Below are 19,227 nucleotides of genomic sequence, written 5' to 3' on the forward strand. Positions count from 1 at the left end.
GGCCAGAAGTATAAGCATATTAAAAAGTTAGCAACAAAGAGAATGAACCATATAACGATTGTAGAGTGAAGTATGTGTTCATCTCAATCAAGAGTTCAATTCTCAACATTTTCAACCTTTTGATGCGCTTGATCATATTTGGCTTATGGCTATCATAATACAGTATTTTATGCCAATGTCGTAGATCTTTTAACTTATTAGACTATACATTGCACTTATGTTCCCATATTATAATACTTGATAGGAATACAATTGTGAATAATCATGGACTCTTGAATGGCTTGGAAAATGTGTAACTGTCAAACATTAATCCTTGATTCAAAGTAGTGTGGATGGATTATAAACATCATTTAAGGCAATTTGTTATCTAATATCTACAGTATTTAAACATTTTTAAGGTTTTAAAAAATTATTTGAGTTAGTCTGCTCTGTTACGCGTGAATAATCCAAACAAAATTATTTGTTTGGATTGTAATCAATGATTGGTGTCCGCCACTCATTGGCAGCACCTGATTATTATGACATGCTGGAATTGCAGAGAAAAGGTACAAATGTTTGGCGCGATACAAAAAATGAGTGCATGTGTCAATGCATTACTGAAGAGTTTTTTAAAATGTGGATAACCATGTAGACTCTTTGGGAAATCTGAAGATTTTCCGCTAGGTTGGTGATATATGATGAGGAGAAAGATCAAAACCCCAGCAATGATTGCTTCAACCCAAAATTAAATATCTAACTATCGTTAAAAATATCTGGGAAGAATATTTAAGGATATTTTTGTATTTAAATTCTCTATCCATCTGGAGTCTCAGATCTATAAACTGACCTCTTCCCATTAATGTAAAAAATGCACCTTTGATTTTTTCCTAATGATAGAGTGATTTGCCCATTTTAAATCTTGCCCGAGTCCCTTCTTGAGTTTTGTGAACAAAAGATTAGAGGATTAATGATCTAACAAAGATGTTAAGAGAAAGCACTACCTTAGCCACTAGGCACTTAACAATGAGGTTACTGTAATATTTGATATGGTAGATTATCATTGTTGAGGATATTCATGTTCATTTATTTTTCCTAGATTATCATCATTGAGGATAGGGTAGGTTTTCACAAGCCTAACAGTTGCATTAATCCAGTATAACTTTCCCACTCCACCGCTCATCAATGCATGTTCAGCAAAATCTTAGTCGTATTCCATGACCGTAAGCCTAGTCACCCTACAAGCCAAATTTCCCAGTCACCCATTGTTATCAATTCGCTGGTTAAGGTATTTTTATTATAATTAACTATTACTTCGGTAGAAATCCCACAAATATTTCATAAATTATCCTATTAAATTTGGATTAACTCTGTAAAATTAGATTAATATTTTTCTCACCTTAAAAAAAATATTTTGAATTAATTTTCGGCAGCTTGATTTCATTTAATTATATTAATGCTTTAAATAATAAGATTCTAATTTAAAATTTACTAAATTTCAGTACTTGGTCCTTATCAATTCACCTTTTTTTGCTCTATGCTCTTAAGGAAATAATGAATACATGATATAGAAACCTTGAACAAAAATGTTAACCCCACATTTTTGTTAATTACTAGATAATTCAATGCATGTTTTTACTTGGAGGGGGAACAATCCCATCGTCACCATTTTATTAACTCAGTGTACTTCTAGCTATATTGGAGCTAAAACTGATTTGAATTCTATATTAGGTACATGATGTCTTTGATGTCTCCGGTGTTAAAACCATTTACACGTCCATTTGCATTAATGGCTACATAATCAACCATACTTATATAAGTAATATTTGAGAGTGCTATTAGTTTTATATATCTGTATATATTTCATAAGTATCCTTTGAAAATGAATATTTATCAAGACTAGTGATTACTATAGTATTATCTCAGCACAATTCAGTAAGACAGTGCATTCATTGAAGGACTTCATTATAAACATTATACAAGAATAACAATACATGAAAATGCATGAACATTTATTTTATAAATTTAAATATGGCATATAAGTGTGGTCTTCTTGAAGCCACATAACATCTACCAAATTTCATGCTTGAATTTAGTTGTCCAAACGATTCACCCCCTGCTTAAACATTGTTAGTCCTTTAGCGATGATGCATGAATAATCCACAAATTTCCTTACACCAATGTGGAGTGAATTTTAGGTTCATTTCTCTGTCAAGTGGTTCAGTACCTTGGAGGTAAGGGTTAGGTTGGTGAATTTTCTCAACATCCATTAATCACTCAAGTCATTTGGGTTAATTAATAGTTAAGTCCTATCCAACTTACCCAATACACTAAGAAACATCCATGTTTGCTCTTTTCCTTTGGTACTATCCAACATCCATTGATCTTACCATTTAGTTGGGCATGCCAACTATCATCCATTATATTGGAGCAGTATTGAGTAAAGAAGCTTGCTATCTTGAAATAATTTTCTCCCTTTTATTTTTTTATTGTTATGGTTAAAACATGAGGTTGATAATCTCAAAAGTTGGCTTTTAATTCGTTGTTGCTATATTTGAGATTCATCAATAAAAATATAAACAAGTATTCATTCATAAAGTTTAGCTAGTGATGTGCACACATCATCTCCACTGGGAATGCTTATCAAGGATTTAATATTTTTAAAATAGAGAGTAGTCTGATGAGATGGCATACATATAAAGCACAGAGTTGAGTGAAGAGAAAATGCGATGAGAGATATTTATAATTCATTATGCAATTAAGATAATGATAGTAGATAGTATATAATAATAATGAAAGATTTGAGAAGATCGAGCAAGAGTGAGGATGAAGTGAAGATAACGAGAAGAATGCATGGAAGCGATGTAAAGATCAAGTCGTATAAGGGGAATGATAAGAAGGACAGTGACAAGACAGTGAGGTGAAGGTGATAAGATGTGATTAGAGAGTGTATGAACATTATATGATGGTGTGATGTGATGGTGAAATCAATCTAAGTTAACAATGATGTCGAGAAGAAACAACTTAAGGTGAGAATATTTATTAAAAATCTTTATATTCCACTAGGATCACGACAATTTACGAGTGTAGGTGAGCTCCCCCTCTTCTCTGTTGCCTCTTTTCACACACTGGATCTCAAAAACTCACAAGCATTCAACCAGCGCACATGATTATAGGAAGCAAGTTTAAGGTTGAGTTTGACAAGGATCCATGCCTCTATTTGTAGGTAAGAGGATATGGATGAAAAGAGGGGTTCAAGAAAAAATCACTCAAAATTTGAGCTCAATCAGACTTGTATATCATCAGATATCAAGCCCTGAAGTTGGATAAATTCTAGTTATCCCATTTTCTCTCTCCTAGTCATGGAAGACAAAATCTCTCCTAGACATGAATTTTCTCTCTTCTAGTCATGGATGTTGATGCTTCCTAGTCAATTTTCTTCTGTTGGTTGATATGTCCAATCATCAGTCATTTAATGATTTTCATGATCACTTTGTCTTCCATGATCACCCTCTCTGAGAATTCCACGTGCCCCTACGCAGGGAAAAAGACAAAAAAAACACTTTTTTATTAATCAATCATTGTGTGACATGGCAGCACGTCACAGTGAGCCACATCACGTGTCTTTTCTCTCCTTTATTTTTCTACATTTCAATGACACACTCGCACATTTCATTCGAGTCAGAAAATACAAAACAATCCTCCGATTGTGTGGTGTGGCAATGCATTTCCACCTGCCATGTCAGCATCACATGTACTTTAAACCAATGGTGGCGTGATAAGTCAAAATTTAGGTGTTTAACATAGTCGATGTGTAATTTTGAGACTTATGCAATAATAGTTATAAATAAACCCTTATTCACTTATTACCTATGTAAATTTCTGAGTATGGGGTCGAACCATAGAGAAGGCTTTGTGGTTAAGATTGATATTTAGATCAAAGTTTGATTAAGAAAGTTTTAAGATGAGAGAACGTGGAAAGAAGAGATAATAGATATCTATTGTGATTTTAATTAAATTAATTTATATGTATAAGTTCTTAAATCTTACTCATAAGAATTATGAAATTATAAAAGAGATTAGGATAGTATTAAAATTGTGGAGTGAGGATAGAATGAGAGGAATGAATTGAATGTGATGAAGAAACCCTAATTAGGAATGGCTGGTATAAGCCATTAATCCCTAATCATAGGGTTTAATAACATATAACAAAGAGTAATCGATATGAGAATGTGGAATGGACAGAAATATGGGGGAAATGGAATAAAAATCCTAATTAAATGTTTAGGACTTACCTCTTCCTCTGTTGATGCTCCCAAGCATTAATCTCCCTTCATGGATCTGTATATTGCTCTTGGTGTCTTGGTGTGTTGCAATAGACACAAAGATAGATCAAGAAAGGGAAGGAACTCACTGTTTGAAGAGTAAAAACAATAAATTGGCACTCATACACCTTTGTTTCACAAGGTCTCCCAGGTGGAGAAAGGCAATATGAAGTCCAAGAAGAGCCTCATTTTGTATAAGTGATCCATTGACCTGAGACACCAAGGACATGTTTTGAATATGACTTAAGAGCCTCTAATCATGGGATTCAAATAGATTATAGATCAGATGTAGTAAGAAGCTTATGGAGATGATCGAGTGGTCAAGACGGGATCATCCGCCCTCAGTATAAGAGGAGACTGACTCAAAAAAGACGATGGAAAAAAATCTCTGGCCAGGGTAGTGAGGATATTAGAGAAGGCATGCTCCAATGATCCCCGTTATGCATTAGTACTAATTGAATGATGGATTAGGGTTTGACGATAAACCATACCCTAAGTCATTCAAGATTCTCTCGCGGATGATGGTTGATACATATACGGTAACCGATGATTGTAGAAGTTCCATGAGAGATTTCGAGACTACTCAGTATCTTCTAGAGCACAAGATGTAGCTTGTCACCCCACGGGATATAAACTTAACCTATCGATTAGGTTAAATCAATCCTTAATTAATATATATGTTGATATAGTTAATTAATAAGGTTGGCCAATAAATACAATTGGGCCACTAAAGTTATTAACTAGAATGATACACGGGCATTGTTGGATATATTTTACTTTATTGGGTTTTTGAGAAAAACCTTAAGTGAAATATAAAGAGGGAAAGGGGTCTCATTTTAAGCACCCATGCAAGCCTGACTTGAGAGCTGTCCCTTTCTTCATTCTCTACATCAACCAAGGAGAGAGTCTCCAAGAAGAGTGGAAGATGAAGAGGTGGAGATCCAAGCGCCGAGTGATCGCGTGGATACTTCTAGAGGTTGGACACATGAATGGCTTCGGAACGATCTCAAAGTGAGGATGTCAAGGGCGGAGTAAGTTCCCCAAAAAGGTATGTTTAATGTCAATTTTAAAGATCGATTGTGAATCAATGTACACGCTTCTGTATCCATGGAAACATGTTTTCCATGGATGAACCAAGGCATCGAACCCAACACCGGTTGTTCCACATCATCCCTCCTTGTAAGGCACAAAATTGACTTGTTCCACAAGAAAAGAGAGCCATCAATTGTTTCACATCATCCCTCCTTAGTGGGCCTCCATTTTGCCATTTTTTAACCTAAAAAAATACTTGGAAAATATCAAATATAATCCATAAAATTCTCTAAAATTCAAAATTAAATATATTTTCATCTAAAAGTCCTTTTGGATGAAATTTTTACCAACCTAATTCTTTCTAGATATACTATCCATTTAAATCATTAAAACGTCAAACTATACTGACTTTAATGCAAGAGTAATTATTTAGTGGACATATGTATTTTTGGTGAAAATTACATAAAATTCATGATAACATGCATAAAAGTAGCTTAATTATGCTCTAAAATGCATGAAAAAAACATGAATTATCATTATTATTTTCATGTTATCATGACGTTACAAGTGCGCACCACGTGTAACACCACAAATATTGAATTTTACTTGCATATTTTTTCTATTCTCCCTCGATTACTGCATCACATATGTTGTGATTTAAATCCTTTTTCTGTTGGTCCACGTCACCCCTACAAATAAAACAAAGGAAATGTTAGTGAATGATTGGGCCAGTATGGCATGACGATTTGTGATGCCATAATTGCACTTTTTTAATGATTATCATAGCTAATCATTACCGAAGCCATTAATTGGTCACCATTCGATCAAATCAAATGGTGACACGTGGGGGGACACAGTTTTAGCAGAAAAATATTATTAGTTCATTTTAAAATCAATACTAAGTCATAAAATATAATAAATATACATGTACCTGGAAAATTAATTTATTTAAGAATATGATGTCAGAAAATTCCTTAAAACTACCATTAAATCCACAAGAATCAGAATATCACTCAAAAAATAGAATTAATCATTTTAAGTAAGATAACAAACACATTTTGGGGGTTATCAAGCTTAAAAAGCATAAACATATGTATTCTCATCTTAATGCAAAAAAATACGAATATTTCATAGAAATAACCCTATATTTTGTGTGTTATCAGAGGCATAAAATGAAAAATCACCCCTTGTTCGGCACTTGCTCTATATCTTTCATATAACATGGATCATACATGGCCTTGAAAATTTGTCTTTAGCATCACATGAAATTTGCAACAACTGCCCAGGAGTAAAATGTAATAACAATGACTTGAGAATAGGTTTAAAGTGGAATCACACACTTACCATCACACAAATGATCAATGTGTCAGTCATCTTTTTCTTCATGTATTTCTTCTGGTACCTGTTTTCGCTTTGTATTTGTCTTGTCCGCATGTTTCCCCATATACTGATCCACCAATATTTTCATTGTTCAAATTGATGAATGAATATTGAGTAGATTGATTAATAATTTATATGTTGATTGGTAAAGATAATCAACAGTTGATCGTATGTGGATTCATGTTTCTCTTTTCTCCCTCATTTCTTCTATCCCTCTTTTTCATCTCTTCTTCTATTCCTCTTTTTTCTTTAATAATGTATCATACGTTCTCATTTTTTCATAACTTTTCATATTTATTTCCTATTTTTATTATTTTTATCCTACTTATTTACTTCCTATTTCCCTATTTTTTCCTACTTATTTTCTTCCTGTTTTTTTTTTATTTTTTTCCTATTTTTCTTATTTTTCTCCAACTTATTTTCTTCCTATTTTTTCTTTTTTCTTCCTATTTTTTCTTTTTTTCCCTATTTTTCTTATTTTTCTCCAACTTATTTTCTTCCTATTTTTTCTTTTTTCTTCCTATTTTTTATTTTTTTTCCCTATTTTTCTTATTTTTCTCCTACTTATTTTCTTCCTTTTTTCCTATTTTTCTCCTACTTATTTTCTTCCTTGTTTCCTATTTTTCTTATTTTTCTCCTACTTATTTTCTTCCTTTTTTCCTATTTTTCCTATTTTTCTTATTTTTCTCCTACTTCTTTTTTCCTATTTTTCCTATTTTTCCTATTTTCTTATTTTTCTTATTTTCCCTATTTTCCTTCTTTTCCTTTTTTTCTTATTTTCATTTTTCATCCTTATCTTCTTATTCTTACTTTTCTTCTTCTTACTTTTCTTCTTTTTATTATTTTTCTTGTTGTTTATTTTTTATTTCTTATTTTTTGTTTTTTGTGATTTTCTTTTATTTGTTTTCCTTTTCTTATTTTGTATCTTTTATTTTTTTGCTTCCTTCCTTTCTTCTTTTCTTATTTTTCCCATTTTATCTTTCTTTTATTATTCTTGTACCCCTACTGTTATCTTACTTTCTTGCTCATTTCTCCTTCTATTTAGCGTTGTTTACTTTTATTTTTTATTTTTTGTTCATTTCTTCCCTTCTTTCTTTTCTGTAACTATTTCATTCCTACTTTTGTCTTGGTTTTTCCTTTTTCATTATTCAATTCTGGGTCATTTCCGCTGATTTTATTTTCCTTATTTTCATCTTGTTTTGTTTCATTTTTATTTTTTCCTTCGTTTCTTCATTTATTCTCTCATATTTTAATCTTCTATTGGCATTTACTTCTTCTTTAGTTCAGGGTTCTTTTATCTTGCTTGGATGTTCCTTTTTTTCTTCACTTTTATCCTTCTCTTTTTTGTTATATTTTATTTTCTATTTAATTTTTCTCTTCTCTCTCTTCACGCTCCTTTCCTCCTCTTTTTGTTCCAATTTTTGTCTTGTATTCTTCTTAGTATCTTCATTTCTTCTACTCCCTTTTTCTCACTCTTCTGTTCTTGTCTTATTATTCTTATCTTCTTGTTTTCTTTCCTCTTATCATATTTTTTCTTCTCATTATCTTCATTCTTTTCTCCTTTTTCTCTTGTTATTTTCTCCTTATTCCTGTTATCTTCTTTTTGGCTTCCCCGTTTCTTCTTCTTTTCTTCTACGGCTTGTTTCTTCCTCATCCTTCTTTTTTCTATGCTTTTTATCTCTTGTTTTTTTGTATTCTTCATTCTTTTATTTTCTTCATCTTTTATTCCTTTTCCTTGCTTTTCATACTTCCTTTTGTTTTGTTCTCTTCCCCATTGTATCATCTTTTTGCCCTTTTCTGCCCAATTTGTCCTTGTTGTCTTCTTCGTTTCATCATATTTTGCTCCTCTTTTCTCCCGCTTCTTTACTTCTTCTTTTCTTCATGAGCATTTTTCGTATTGCTCTTCTTTATCCCCTTTTCCTTATAATTACGCACTATTTCTCTTCTTTTCTTTTCCCCACTCTCTTTTTCTTGTTGTTTTCATCCTATTTATCCCTATTCTTTACTTTTTATTTTCATTTGTCTTATCTTCCTTCTTTCTCTCTTTTTGTTCTTCTTTTCCCCCTTTATTCTTATTCTTTTCTTCCCCTTTTATTCCTTTTTGTTCTTGTCTTGATCCTATTTTTTCCCATTTTTTTGTCTTCTCTCCCCTTTTCTCTCTCTATTATTCCTTGAATTTTCTTCCCTTTCTTCTTATTATATTTTAGTTTTTTGCATTTTGTTCATTTCTTCTTATTTTCTTGTAAATTTGAGTATGTTTTATATTTTATTGTTTTTTATTTTTTCCCTTAATTCCTCCTCATCTCTTCTTTGTCCATCTGTATTTATTTTATTATTCCTCTTTTTTCATCTATACTTCCCCTTTTTTATTTTCTTATTCTTCTTTTCTTGTTTTCTTATCAAGCTCGTTTTTTACTCCATTTTATTCTTCTTATTATTCCCCTTTAGTTTTTTTTTCTTATTTTCTTCTTAATTTATTTTTATTTCCATTTTTCTTCCTCTGAGTATTTACCTTGTTTGGCTTTCAGTTGTCCATGAATAAGGGACTATATAATCTGGTTATGTTTTTATCCCACTTAAAAAGTGTGAAATATTTTTTGGCAAAGCAATGGAGATTGATTTCAATTATATTAGATAAAAAAAAGTGTTACATACCACATATAGAACATAATTAAACTCAAAGTGAGCTCAAATGCACATGTGCCAAGACTCGTGATCTCGACCAACTGAGTCCTAACTTGAGTAAATGACAAAGAATCAAACCAAAGATGGATATGAGAAACCAAAAACATAGAAAAACCAAAAAATCACCTTTGTATGGATCAAACTTGTGATTTCTTGGTTCTTCAAGCGCAACCCCTATTGGTTGTTCAAATGTTTGATCTTTAAACATATCCACACAATTTTTTAGCCCTCGATCTCATCTTATTTCCATCAAACTTTGCAGCTGGAAATATGAACTATACTCCATCTAGTCTCACTAGAAGCAGCATTTGGGAAGAGGAATTGAGGAAACAGAAGCACTCAAAAGGGCTATTGTGGTTGTCAGTAGAGGTTGCCCCTTTTATCGATAATTTTTCATAATTTTCATAAAATCCTCCTCTCTAGGAACATTTAATGAGAGTCCCTAAACTTAGAATATATTTACCTATTTCCAAAACCTTTGTGTGTGACCCTCTAGGCCCATGTATCAATCTAGTAAATGACTTAGATGATGCAATAAAATTTACTGGTCAAACTTAATAATTAAGTATATCAGATTGGTATTAATTAATTTAGGATTGATTTAGCCCGATCAATTGCTAAATAGCTAGTGTATGGTGTCCTATACTACATCTCATGATCTAGAAAATACAAACGACATATTAAATTTGATTGATGTTAACTCTCTCATATAACATTTACCGCCATCAGTTACTATGTACATATAATCCTTCATCTACGTGACAGTCCCAGATAAACTAAAGTATGGTTAATCATCATATGAATAGGTCATTCTACTGAGTATAGATGCATGGAAAAGTCAATCAGAGAGCATCATCTCTGATTTTTCCACTAACCCTAGCTTGGGATTTAATTGTATTTGCTTCCTTGAGACTATATCCTATAATACCAAGGGCATGTTGCTGAATTTGAGCAATGAAGGTTTGTAATCTAATCATCGTAGGACATATTGAAGTCACAACCTTCTAGTCATAACGTTTCTTTGGTGCCTCAGGTCTGAGAATTGCTTACACAACCATTTCATGAATCAACTTGATTGATCTTGGGTGTTATACACCTCAGAAATTTATTTGGATAGATTTAGAGGAGTCATTCTCTAATGTCCTTAGTGTGTCCACACTAATGGCTATGAGATTGGCCATAGCCTATTAGTGGGACCGCATCGTGCTAATCATTGAATATGTTCATTAACTTCAATTAATAACATCAGATGTGCATTATAATAAATATATATTACAAATGAATATTCATGTGATGTGGTATGTGTGATTAGCTTGTGGGCCACATATAATTCCAACGACCTGGGCTTGGTCCACACTCAAGCACTTGCCCTAAGGGATAGGGTGCTACCATCAGTATCCGTATGCAATATCAATAATAAGATATCGCGGTATCCATGCTTAAAAAAATTACGGACATGGACAATATTCGATTTGAATATTGGTAACGAATATCGTTATGTATTGCTGAATGCATAATGGTTCCAGATAATGCTAGATTAGTATCAATATCGGATTTGAATCATACCAGAATTTTCTGGTTCAACATCAATTTCACTATCAAGACAAATGTTATACCATTTTATTCCCCCTTGAGACCAACACTTTACACAAACAAGTGCCTCCAAACGTGATCGCTCATAAGTGACAACTGCTCGACAACTAGACAATAATCGTTCTGATGGAGCACTTGTTTTAGACACTGATAGAAATTCTGTGCAATTGTTGCTAAAGTTGGATAGACAATAACACACTAGGCACGTGAAGTATCTCCCCCTCCTTGGTGAGATGTATGTAGCAAGATCTCAAATTCCTCCAGAAGGGGGTTGGTGATGTTGTTGTTACGGAGGGTTTGTTGCTAAGGGTCTGACTGACCCGAGCCTTTGATGGTTGTTGTTGATGGGCATGGTTGTGCTGCATTTGCCATGTATGAATGCATGTGTAGTAGGGAGAATTCCTCGAACATAGGACAACCTTCAAATAGGATGCCTCATCATATATTGACCCCTTGCAAAATGGGTTAAGTAGTGCGGCATTAAGGACAAAAAGAATGTTCCACAACAACTTCCCATAGTCAGCTAGTTTTGTCTACATGGCAATACATGCGGTGATTAATGATGTTCGCTCATCTTGAGGTAGTCTTTTGCCAATGAACAACATGGATTCAATAGCACGCTTGATGACGTCCTCCATGTGTCGTGATAATGCCCCCACCAAGATGAGGACATGTTCAATAGTGGACACCTTTGCTTTGTGTATGCAAATTGTTCCAATATGAAGGCAAACTTCTTCAGCAGCTGCCATTCTTCACATGAGATCTTTGTCTGGCTCCCTCTTGCAATGGAAAATGCAGCCCCAACATCAATCACATCTCTTCACATTAGCTTCTTTTAGCATCTCATGCAGTGCTACTCCACCGTGTTGGGCAATCAAGTGAGGGCAACCTTGGCTTCAATTTATGTGTCCTATAGAGATCAATATAATATATTTGTCGCTTTGTTGTTTGACGAACAGCTCAAACTATTGTCTTCATGTTAGTAACTACACCCTCGAGTCAAAATATGTACCGATGCAATGAGCTGTCCTCTTCCTCCTCCAATTTTGATTCATTGTCATACAGGTCATCACTCATGCTGACATCAATCTCCTCCTCAACTGTGGTTCTCATTGTAGGAATAGAAAAAATCTTCAAAGTAGCTTAAATGACAATGTTCACTATGATAGATATTATGTGGCCATCAAGCCAATCACACCACCATGTTTATTTAAGTTCATCGAATAAACTATTATCTTCATTATTATTCTAGTGTGATGATTATAATGAAGTCCACAAATCTGTGCAATGCCATAGTGAATTATGATGATATCATAATACAGTTATCACTAGTCTTTAAAAATGTATTCTAGATATGCCTATTCAATGGATAGTTGAGATGGACATCAAATTATGTGGATAGAATAACATTAATTGATCCTACTTATATCATAAGTATAGCTAATCTTGTGGCTATTAGTGTGGCGACACTAAGGATAAATAGTGGGTGCTCCTTGGAGAAAGAGTTCACTGAATTGATCCGTATGAATCCCTGGATGGTATTATCCCTAAACGTCAATCAGGTTAATTCATGTCACGATCGTATAAGTGATCCACTGATTTGAGACACCAAGGATATCTTGTGAATGGACGAGTGCATTCTGACTATGACTTATGAGCCTCTAATCATGGGATTCAAAAAATTCATAGCTTGGATGTAGTAAGAAGCTCATAGAGATGATTGAGCGATCAAGACGGGATCATCTGCCTTTGGTGTAAGAGGGCATTGACTCAAGGAAGATGATGCAGCCAATCCCTAGCCAAGGTAGTGAGGATATTGGAGAAGGAGTTCTCCAATGATCCTCATTACGCATTAGTACAAGTTTAATCACGGGTTAGGGTTTGATGATAAACCATACCTTAAGTCATTCGGGAGTCTCGCACGGATGATGTATTATACATATATGGTAACCGATGACTGTAAATGTTTCATGAGAGAGCTCAAACACTACTTGGTATCTTCTAGACCACGAGGTGTAGCTTGGCACCCCACGGGCTGAAAACATAACCTATTGATTGGGTTAAATCAATCCTTAGTTAATTAATCTATATGTTGATATGGTTAATTAATAAGGTTGACCAATAACTGTTATTGGGCCACTAAAGTTATTAACTAGAATGATACATGGGCCTAGACGGTCACACGTATAAGGTCATAAGGGCATTGGTGGATATATTTCACTTCGTAGGATTTTTGAGAAAAACTTAAGTATAATATGAATAGAGAATGGACATTCATTTTAAGCACCCAGGTCAGCCAGATTTGAGAGCCCCCTTTTATCCACTCTCTTCTCCACTCAACCAAGGAGAGTGTCTTCATGGTGAGAAGATGTTCAAGATTTTCAAGAAGAGTTGAAGAACATGACGAGTAGATCCAAGCATCAAGTGATCGTGTGAATACGTCTAGAGACGGGGCACATGAAGCACTTCAGAACGATCTCAGAGCGACAAATTCAAGAGTGGAACAAGTTCCCGATAAGGTACATTTAATGTATGTTTTAAAGATGAATTATGAATCAATTAACACGCTTCCTCATCCATGGAATCATGTTTTCCATGGATGAATCAAGGCACAGAACCCAACACACTATATGTGCAACGCATGAAATGTGTCATCTAGCGCTCAACTCCCTGCTCTGATCATGTAATTTTATTCCTAATATGGCCATCATACTTTTGATATTTGATGTATTATCAGTGATCACCATGCATAACTGCAATGGAAAGTATATTAAATATTTTATCATACATTCAACAATTACATTATAGAGCAATACTCTTAACATTACTCACCTTTGAATCCAAATTCTTCAAGCATCCCTACAAGAATTTCCACCATAAACTCTCTGTCATGCTTCCCACATAGCTCACGAACAGCGAGGACACATTCACGATATGTCCAACGAACATCGATCCAATGAATTATTACGCCCCAAAAGTCCGCAACCATTTTCTGTCATCCATTGGCTATCACTGACACATGGTCATCATCTGATAACGAGCGCACGATCTCCACCTTCTACCTCTCACACAACTTCATTGTCCATGCTTTGATGACTCATACACTAGGAGAAGGCAACTAGGTATGTGTCACATAGCGCCATGTCTCCTTCCACACATAAGTATTGATCCGATGCCATGGCAGGCCAGCGTGACATACTAGCTGACTAATGATGTCCTTGGTCTCTTATGGCGTTTGACCCTTTATGGGTCACATTCTGCCGAAGAGACTTGATGTCCCATCGTATGATAATTCGTCTTTACAGCTGTGTGTACTAGTGATGCCCTTAAACCCATAATGTTATTTTGAATGAACAAATCTGAAATAGCACCAAAATATGCTTGTACTATTGTCTGTTTTACGCTTGATAATTCAGATTTTGGGGTAATTAGAAGATGAGCTAACTTCACTAATTAGTGTCGTTGGTTTATCCGAATTAAAACAACAAAAATTTATAATAACCTTACTAGCGCTGGGAGAGTAAGGTTCGATCCATAGGGAGCAAGGGATTTTCCTTAAGAATTTGTGGTTTAGTTATTATTTTTTAATAATTTTAGAAGTAGGTTTGCTACATATGAAGATAAATAACTAATTAAATAAAAATATAAAACAAGGAAAGTTAAAATATAATTATAATATTATAATAATATTAGTAGGCAGAAAATATATTTTTAGGATTTTGTAGGAGTGTTTTAAAGCCAAAACAAAATAGGAAATGGAACAGGTTGGCGCTCTGGACTTGGTCAAAAATTGGCTAAGTCGGATGCCAAATGGGGAAAGTGGCTTGGTGGAGGAGAGAGAAAAAATGGACTGCACTAAATTCACAATAGAATGAGTTCTAGAATGAATTTTAGAGCGTGGTTGGATGCATTGGAACCGTCTGGATATTGGCTAGCTGATCCAAGACTAATCAAAAAAAGATGAAAAGAAAAGAGTGAAAAATGATAAATAAGAAGGTAACCTCTTTGTCACACTTGCCAAGGTCCAAGGGACTTCTTCTTCTCCTTTCCACCAGCTTCTTCAGCCCTGGATGCTTCCTGCTCAGCCTGGCACTCACTGAGGTGAATGGATCTATGACTCAATTGCACTTAGGCCACCAAACATTACTTTAGATTGAATCACAAGATGAATATTACAATAGGGTGAAGGGGTTTATATAGGGAGAGAGAGCAAATGAGAGCCATTGGATTTTTAATACAATGGATGGCCAGATCTTCTTTTCAGGGTCATGATCCACGTCCATTATGGTCCTCCAATAAGCACTGAGGCCTTTGAAATACCCCTGAATGTTCAAGGTTTCTTTCCTTAATTAGCATTAAAGGTGCTATCTTTAAGTCTCCACACTTGGATGTTTTGTGGATTGAATGGCTGGATCTTTTTCTCTGGCTTGGATCCACGTCCAAGGTTGTTCTCCAATCAGCATTTAAGCCCCTGAAATGTCCATAAATAATCATGACTGGACCTTCCCCTTGCCCTCCTTTCTTTGGCCCAACATGCCTCTCATAGTGGGTTTGGTGGAGCTTCCTTAATGGGCCTTTAGACTAGAGCCAACTGTCTTGCTTTGGGCCTTTTTTCTTGGCCCAGGGTTGTGGCTGAGCCTGCTCCTCTGTTCCAAATAGCTTCCTCTTCATTTAAATATCCCCTTTATTCATGATAGTTTCACCTAATTCCTGTATCTTCCACATCAACTAAGAAGAGAGTGAGATTCATTCCACTTAACTCATTGAGTTAAGTGGGGTTAGTCCCACAAATGATAATAATTAACTCCAAATTAGAAAAAGGTGATTTTATTTCATGATTTTTCACAACTTAACATAAATGTTGATAATATATTCAGATAAAGATAAAGAAGTAGATAAATTAGCTAGAATTGCACATATATATTACTATCATTTTGGATTTATCAACGCTTCAGTTGCACGGCCTTTGTCACATTCTTTGTGCAAAGAGTTCCACACTCATATGTGGAATCCCCAACAAGTGTAAAGTATTTTAGTATGGGGGATCGTTTTGCTCAGCCACGAAGATCTGACGCATAAGAAATATGTTCTACAAGTAATTGCTCAAAATCCAACTCCTCATCTACTTGGTGTAAAGCGCTCTCCATCATTGACATGGCAGCTGGTTGGGTGAAGATTAAGTTATATATGAAACGTATGGATTGTTCAAAAAATAACTATATAAAATATTGAAAAAATAAATTATCCATTAAAAATTAAAGCATAAGAAGATGAAGTTGAAGGAGCACTATTAACATAAAATGGAAACAAAGTATGAGGAGACACAGAGGACAAATAATGTTAGAAAATCCAAATTATGAGAGAAAATCATTTGAGACAAATAAGGAAACAAAGAGGAAAGTAGGAGTAAACTAAATGGAAACAAAGTATGAAGAACTCATAGATAACTGTCGTATTATTAACTTACAACATGTCAAAAAGTTTCTTCCAGAATATTACAGCTCAATTCAGGAGAACACTAACTTATATTAGTGAAGAGATGATTCTCTTTTTCATAAAATATTAAAAGAAATGAGGTCTTATAGTGTTTTAAGTTGAATTAAGGGGATCTAAAGCAGTAAGGCATGTGAATGGACATGTTATCTAAAATAAATTATCTTAAAAATATTACCTTATATGACTATATATTTTATCTTAAAGGAATATAATATTTATTGATCATGAAAAAAACTCAACTATATATATATATATATTATGAGGAAATGTGCATGAGAGATATCCATGCAAGTTAGAATTTGTGAAGATACCATGGAGGTTCAACATTCGTGAAGATCCCGAGGAGGTTCAACAATTACGAAGATCCTAAGGAGGTTCAAAATACTTATGACCACATGGATATGCATAAAATCAAACATTTGAATAGCTCAAAGGGACTAAATTCCAACAATTGGGGATTTGAATCAGTGCAACATGATAAGATTGTCAACATGTTTTCGATTTTAGTTCATATGATGTATCATTGACTAATTTTTTTGACTATGTTAATTTTGACCTCATCTGCTCCCAAAGAGAAAGTCAAAGCTATATAAAATTTTTATTCTATTTAAAGTTGCGTTAAAGAATCATGTTACTATGTGGTTTCCGAACATGGAAATCCCAACAACAGGATTGGGAACCAGGCTAACCCATAGATAAATAACCAAGAACACCTTATCCTCTACCTCACTCCATACATTGGATTACCGTACATAAATTAATTGCATTCATTACAATTATTAAAATTTCAAAGAACCTCGTTCAACTCATCTAAGGTGATATTTTGGCAACGTAAACCAACATATATCATCAACACTCAGAATATTTCATAAAAGGTAGTATTGCCCCAATAGGCATATGGTTATTGTTATCCGATATCCAGTCACAATATCGGATAACAAGACTCAGAATAGGTTTAAGACTTGGAATGGTGATGGATAATGTAACCATAATGGATAATAAACAGAAATTTTCAGAATGATAACAACAACTTACAAGAAGAATTAAAAATGCTCCTAAAGGTAAATGTGTCATTAATACCATTTGATGGATCAAGGAGCACACATGAAGGCGTTGTGTGTGACATTAGAATATGGTCACCTTGTTCCTTGGATCATCCTTTGTGGCAGTCAAACAGTTCTAGCAAGATCGATAGCTCCATCTATAGTTTAGGGACATGGATGACCAAGTAAATAACTCAAAGTTAATGATGGAAGCCCTAGTGGCATTTTCCTTTTGGAGGGAATGAAGTATAAGAGCCCCATAATGCTGATAAAACATACTGTGAACTCAGCTACGGTAAGCAAGATACAGAGAGAGAGAGAGAGGGGAGAGAGAGCGAGAGAAATAGGGAGTAGGAGAGAGACCAAAGGAGAGGGGGCGAGGTGGATGGAGAGAGAGAGTGTAAGAGAGATATATGGATAAGGAGAGATCGAGGAAGAGAGGGAAAGGTAGATGGAGAAAATGAGGGATACAGCGAGAGAAATAGGGAGTAGGAGAGAGACCAAAGGAGAGGGGGCGAGGTGGATGGAGAGAGAGAGTGTAAGAGAGATATATGGATAAGGAGAGATCGAGGAAGAGAGGGAAAGGTAGATGGAGAAAACGAGGGATACAGCGAGAGAAATAGGGAGTAGGAGAGAGACCAAAGGAGAGGGGGCGAGGTGGATGGAGAGAGAGAGAGTAAGAGAGATATATGGATAAGGAGAGATCGAGGAAGAGAGGGAAAGGTAGATGGAGAAAACGAGGGATACAGCGAGAGAAATAGGGAGTAGGAGAGAGACCAAAGGAGAGGGGGTGAGGTGTATGGAGAGAGATATAAGGGGATAAAGACAAGTAGAGGGAGAAGGGGAGAGAGAACAAGGGAGAGGGCGAGAGATAATGATGGTGTGGGATAATAATCACAAATAAGATGTCAAATTTTATAGTAATTTTATTTTTTATACGTTTATCTTCATTAAAATGAAAATAAATATATGTTATTAAGGGTTAAATGACTTAGTACGATTTTGGAATGAACTTGTGATTTATCTTGATTTTATGGTATTTTAACATATTTTTACATTAGTTTTATGAATAAAATAATTATATATTTAAAATATTTATATCTTAATTTAGCCAAATAGTTTTGGGCATTTATTATTTTTTAAAATGAAACTCTTATTTTTTTATCTTTAATTATATTTTAACATAACTTTTTACATTGATTTCACAAAGAAAATAATTTATAATTAATAAATTATATAGTTGGATTTATTTAAATATTCTTAGAAATTTCTTTTATTTTTAGAATGAAATTATTTATATTCCTGATTTTTCATTAGTTTTATTGAATTTTCAAGAAAAATTCAAAAGGAAAAAATTACAAGTTAGGAAATTTTATGTTAAATTTATTTAAATTTCTTTGGAAAAGTTTAATTTTTCTAGTCTTCCAAAAACCTGTCCCATGCAACCAATCCATCAGACTGATCGAGTGGGAGAAATAAAATCAGATGGTTGAGAATGATTCAACTTCAAATTTGAGGTTAGCTTTATCTTTGTTCTCCCTATCCATCCATGGCCTCAGATATAAAAATAGAAACCCTCAAACTTTGTATGATACACAACCTTTGATTTTGTTTCTAATTACAATCAGAGAAATGATTTGGTCATTCAAAATCTTGTTTGGGTATGCAATTATGAAGAGAGAAAGATTGAGTGAGTA

The sequence above is a fragment of the Wolffia australiana genome, chromosome 7 (assembly GCF_029677425.1).
Source record: "Wolffia australiana isolate 7733 chromosome 7, ASM2967742v1".
Taxonomy (NCBI): Eukaryota; Viridiplantae; Streptophyta; class Magnoliopsida; order Alismatales; family Araceae; genus Wolffia; species Wolffia australiana.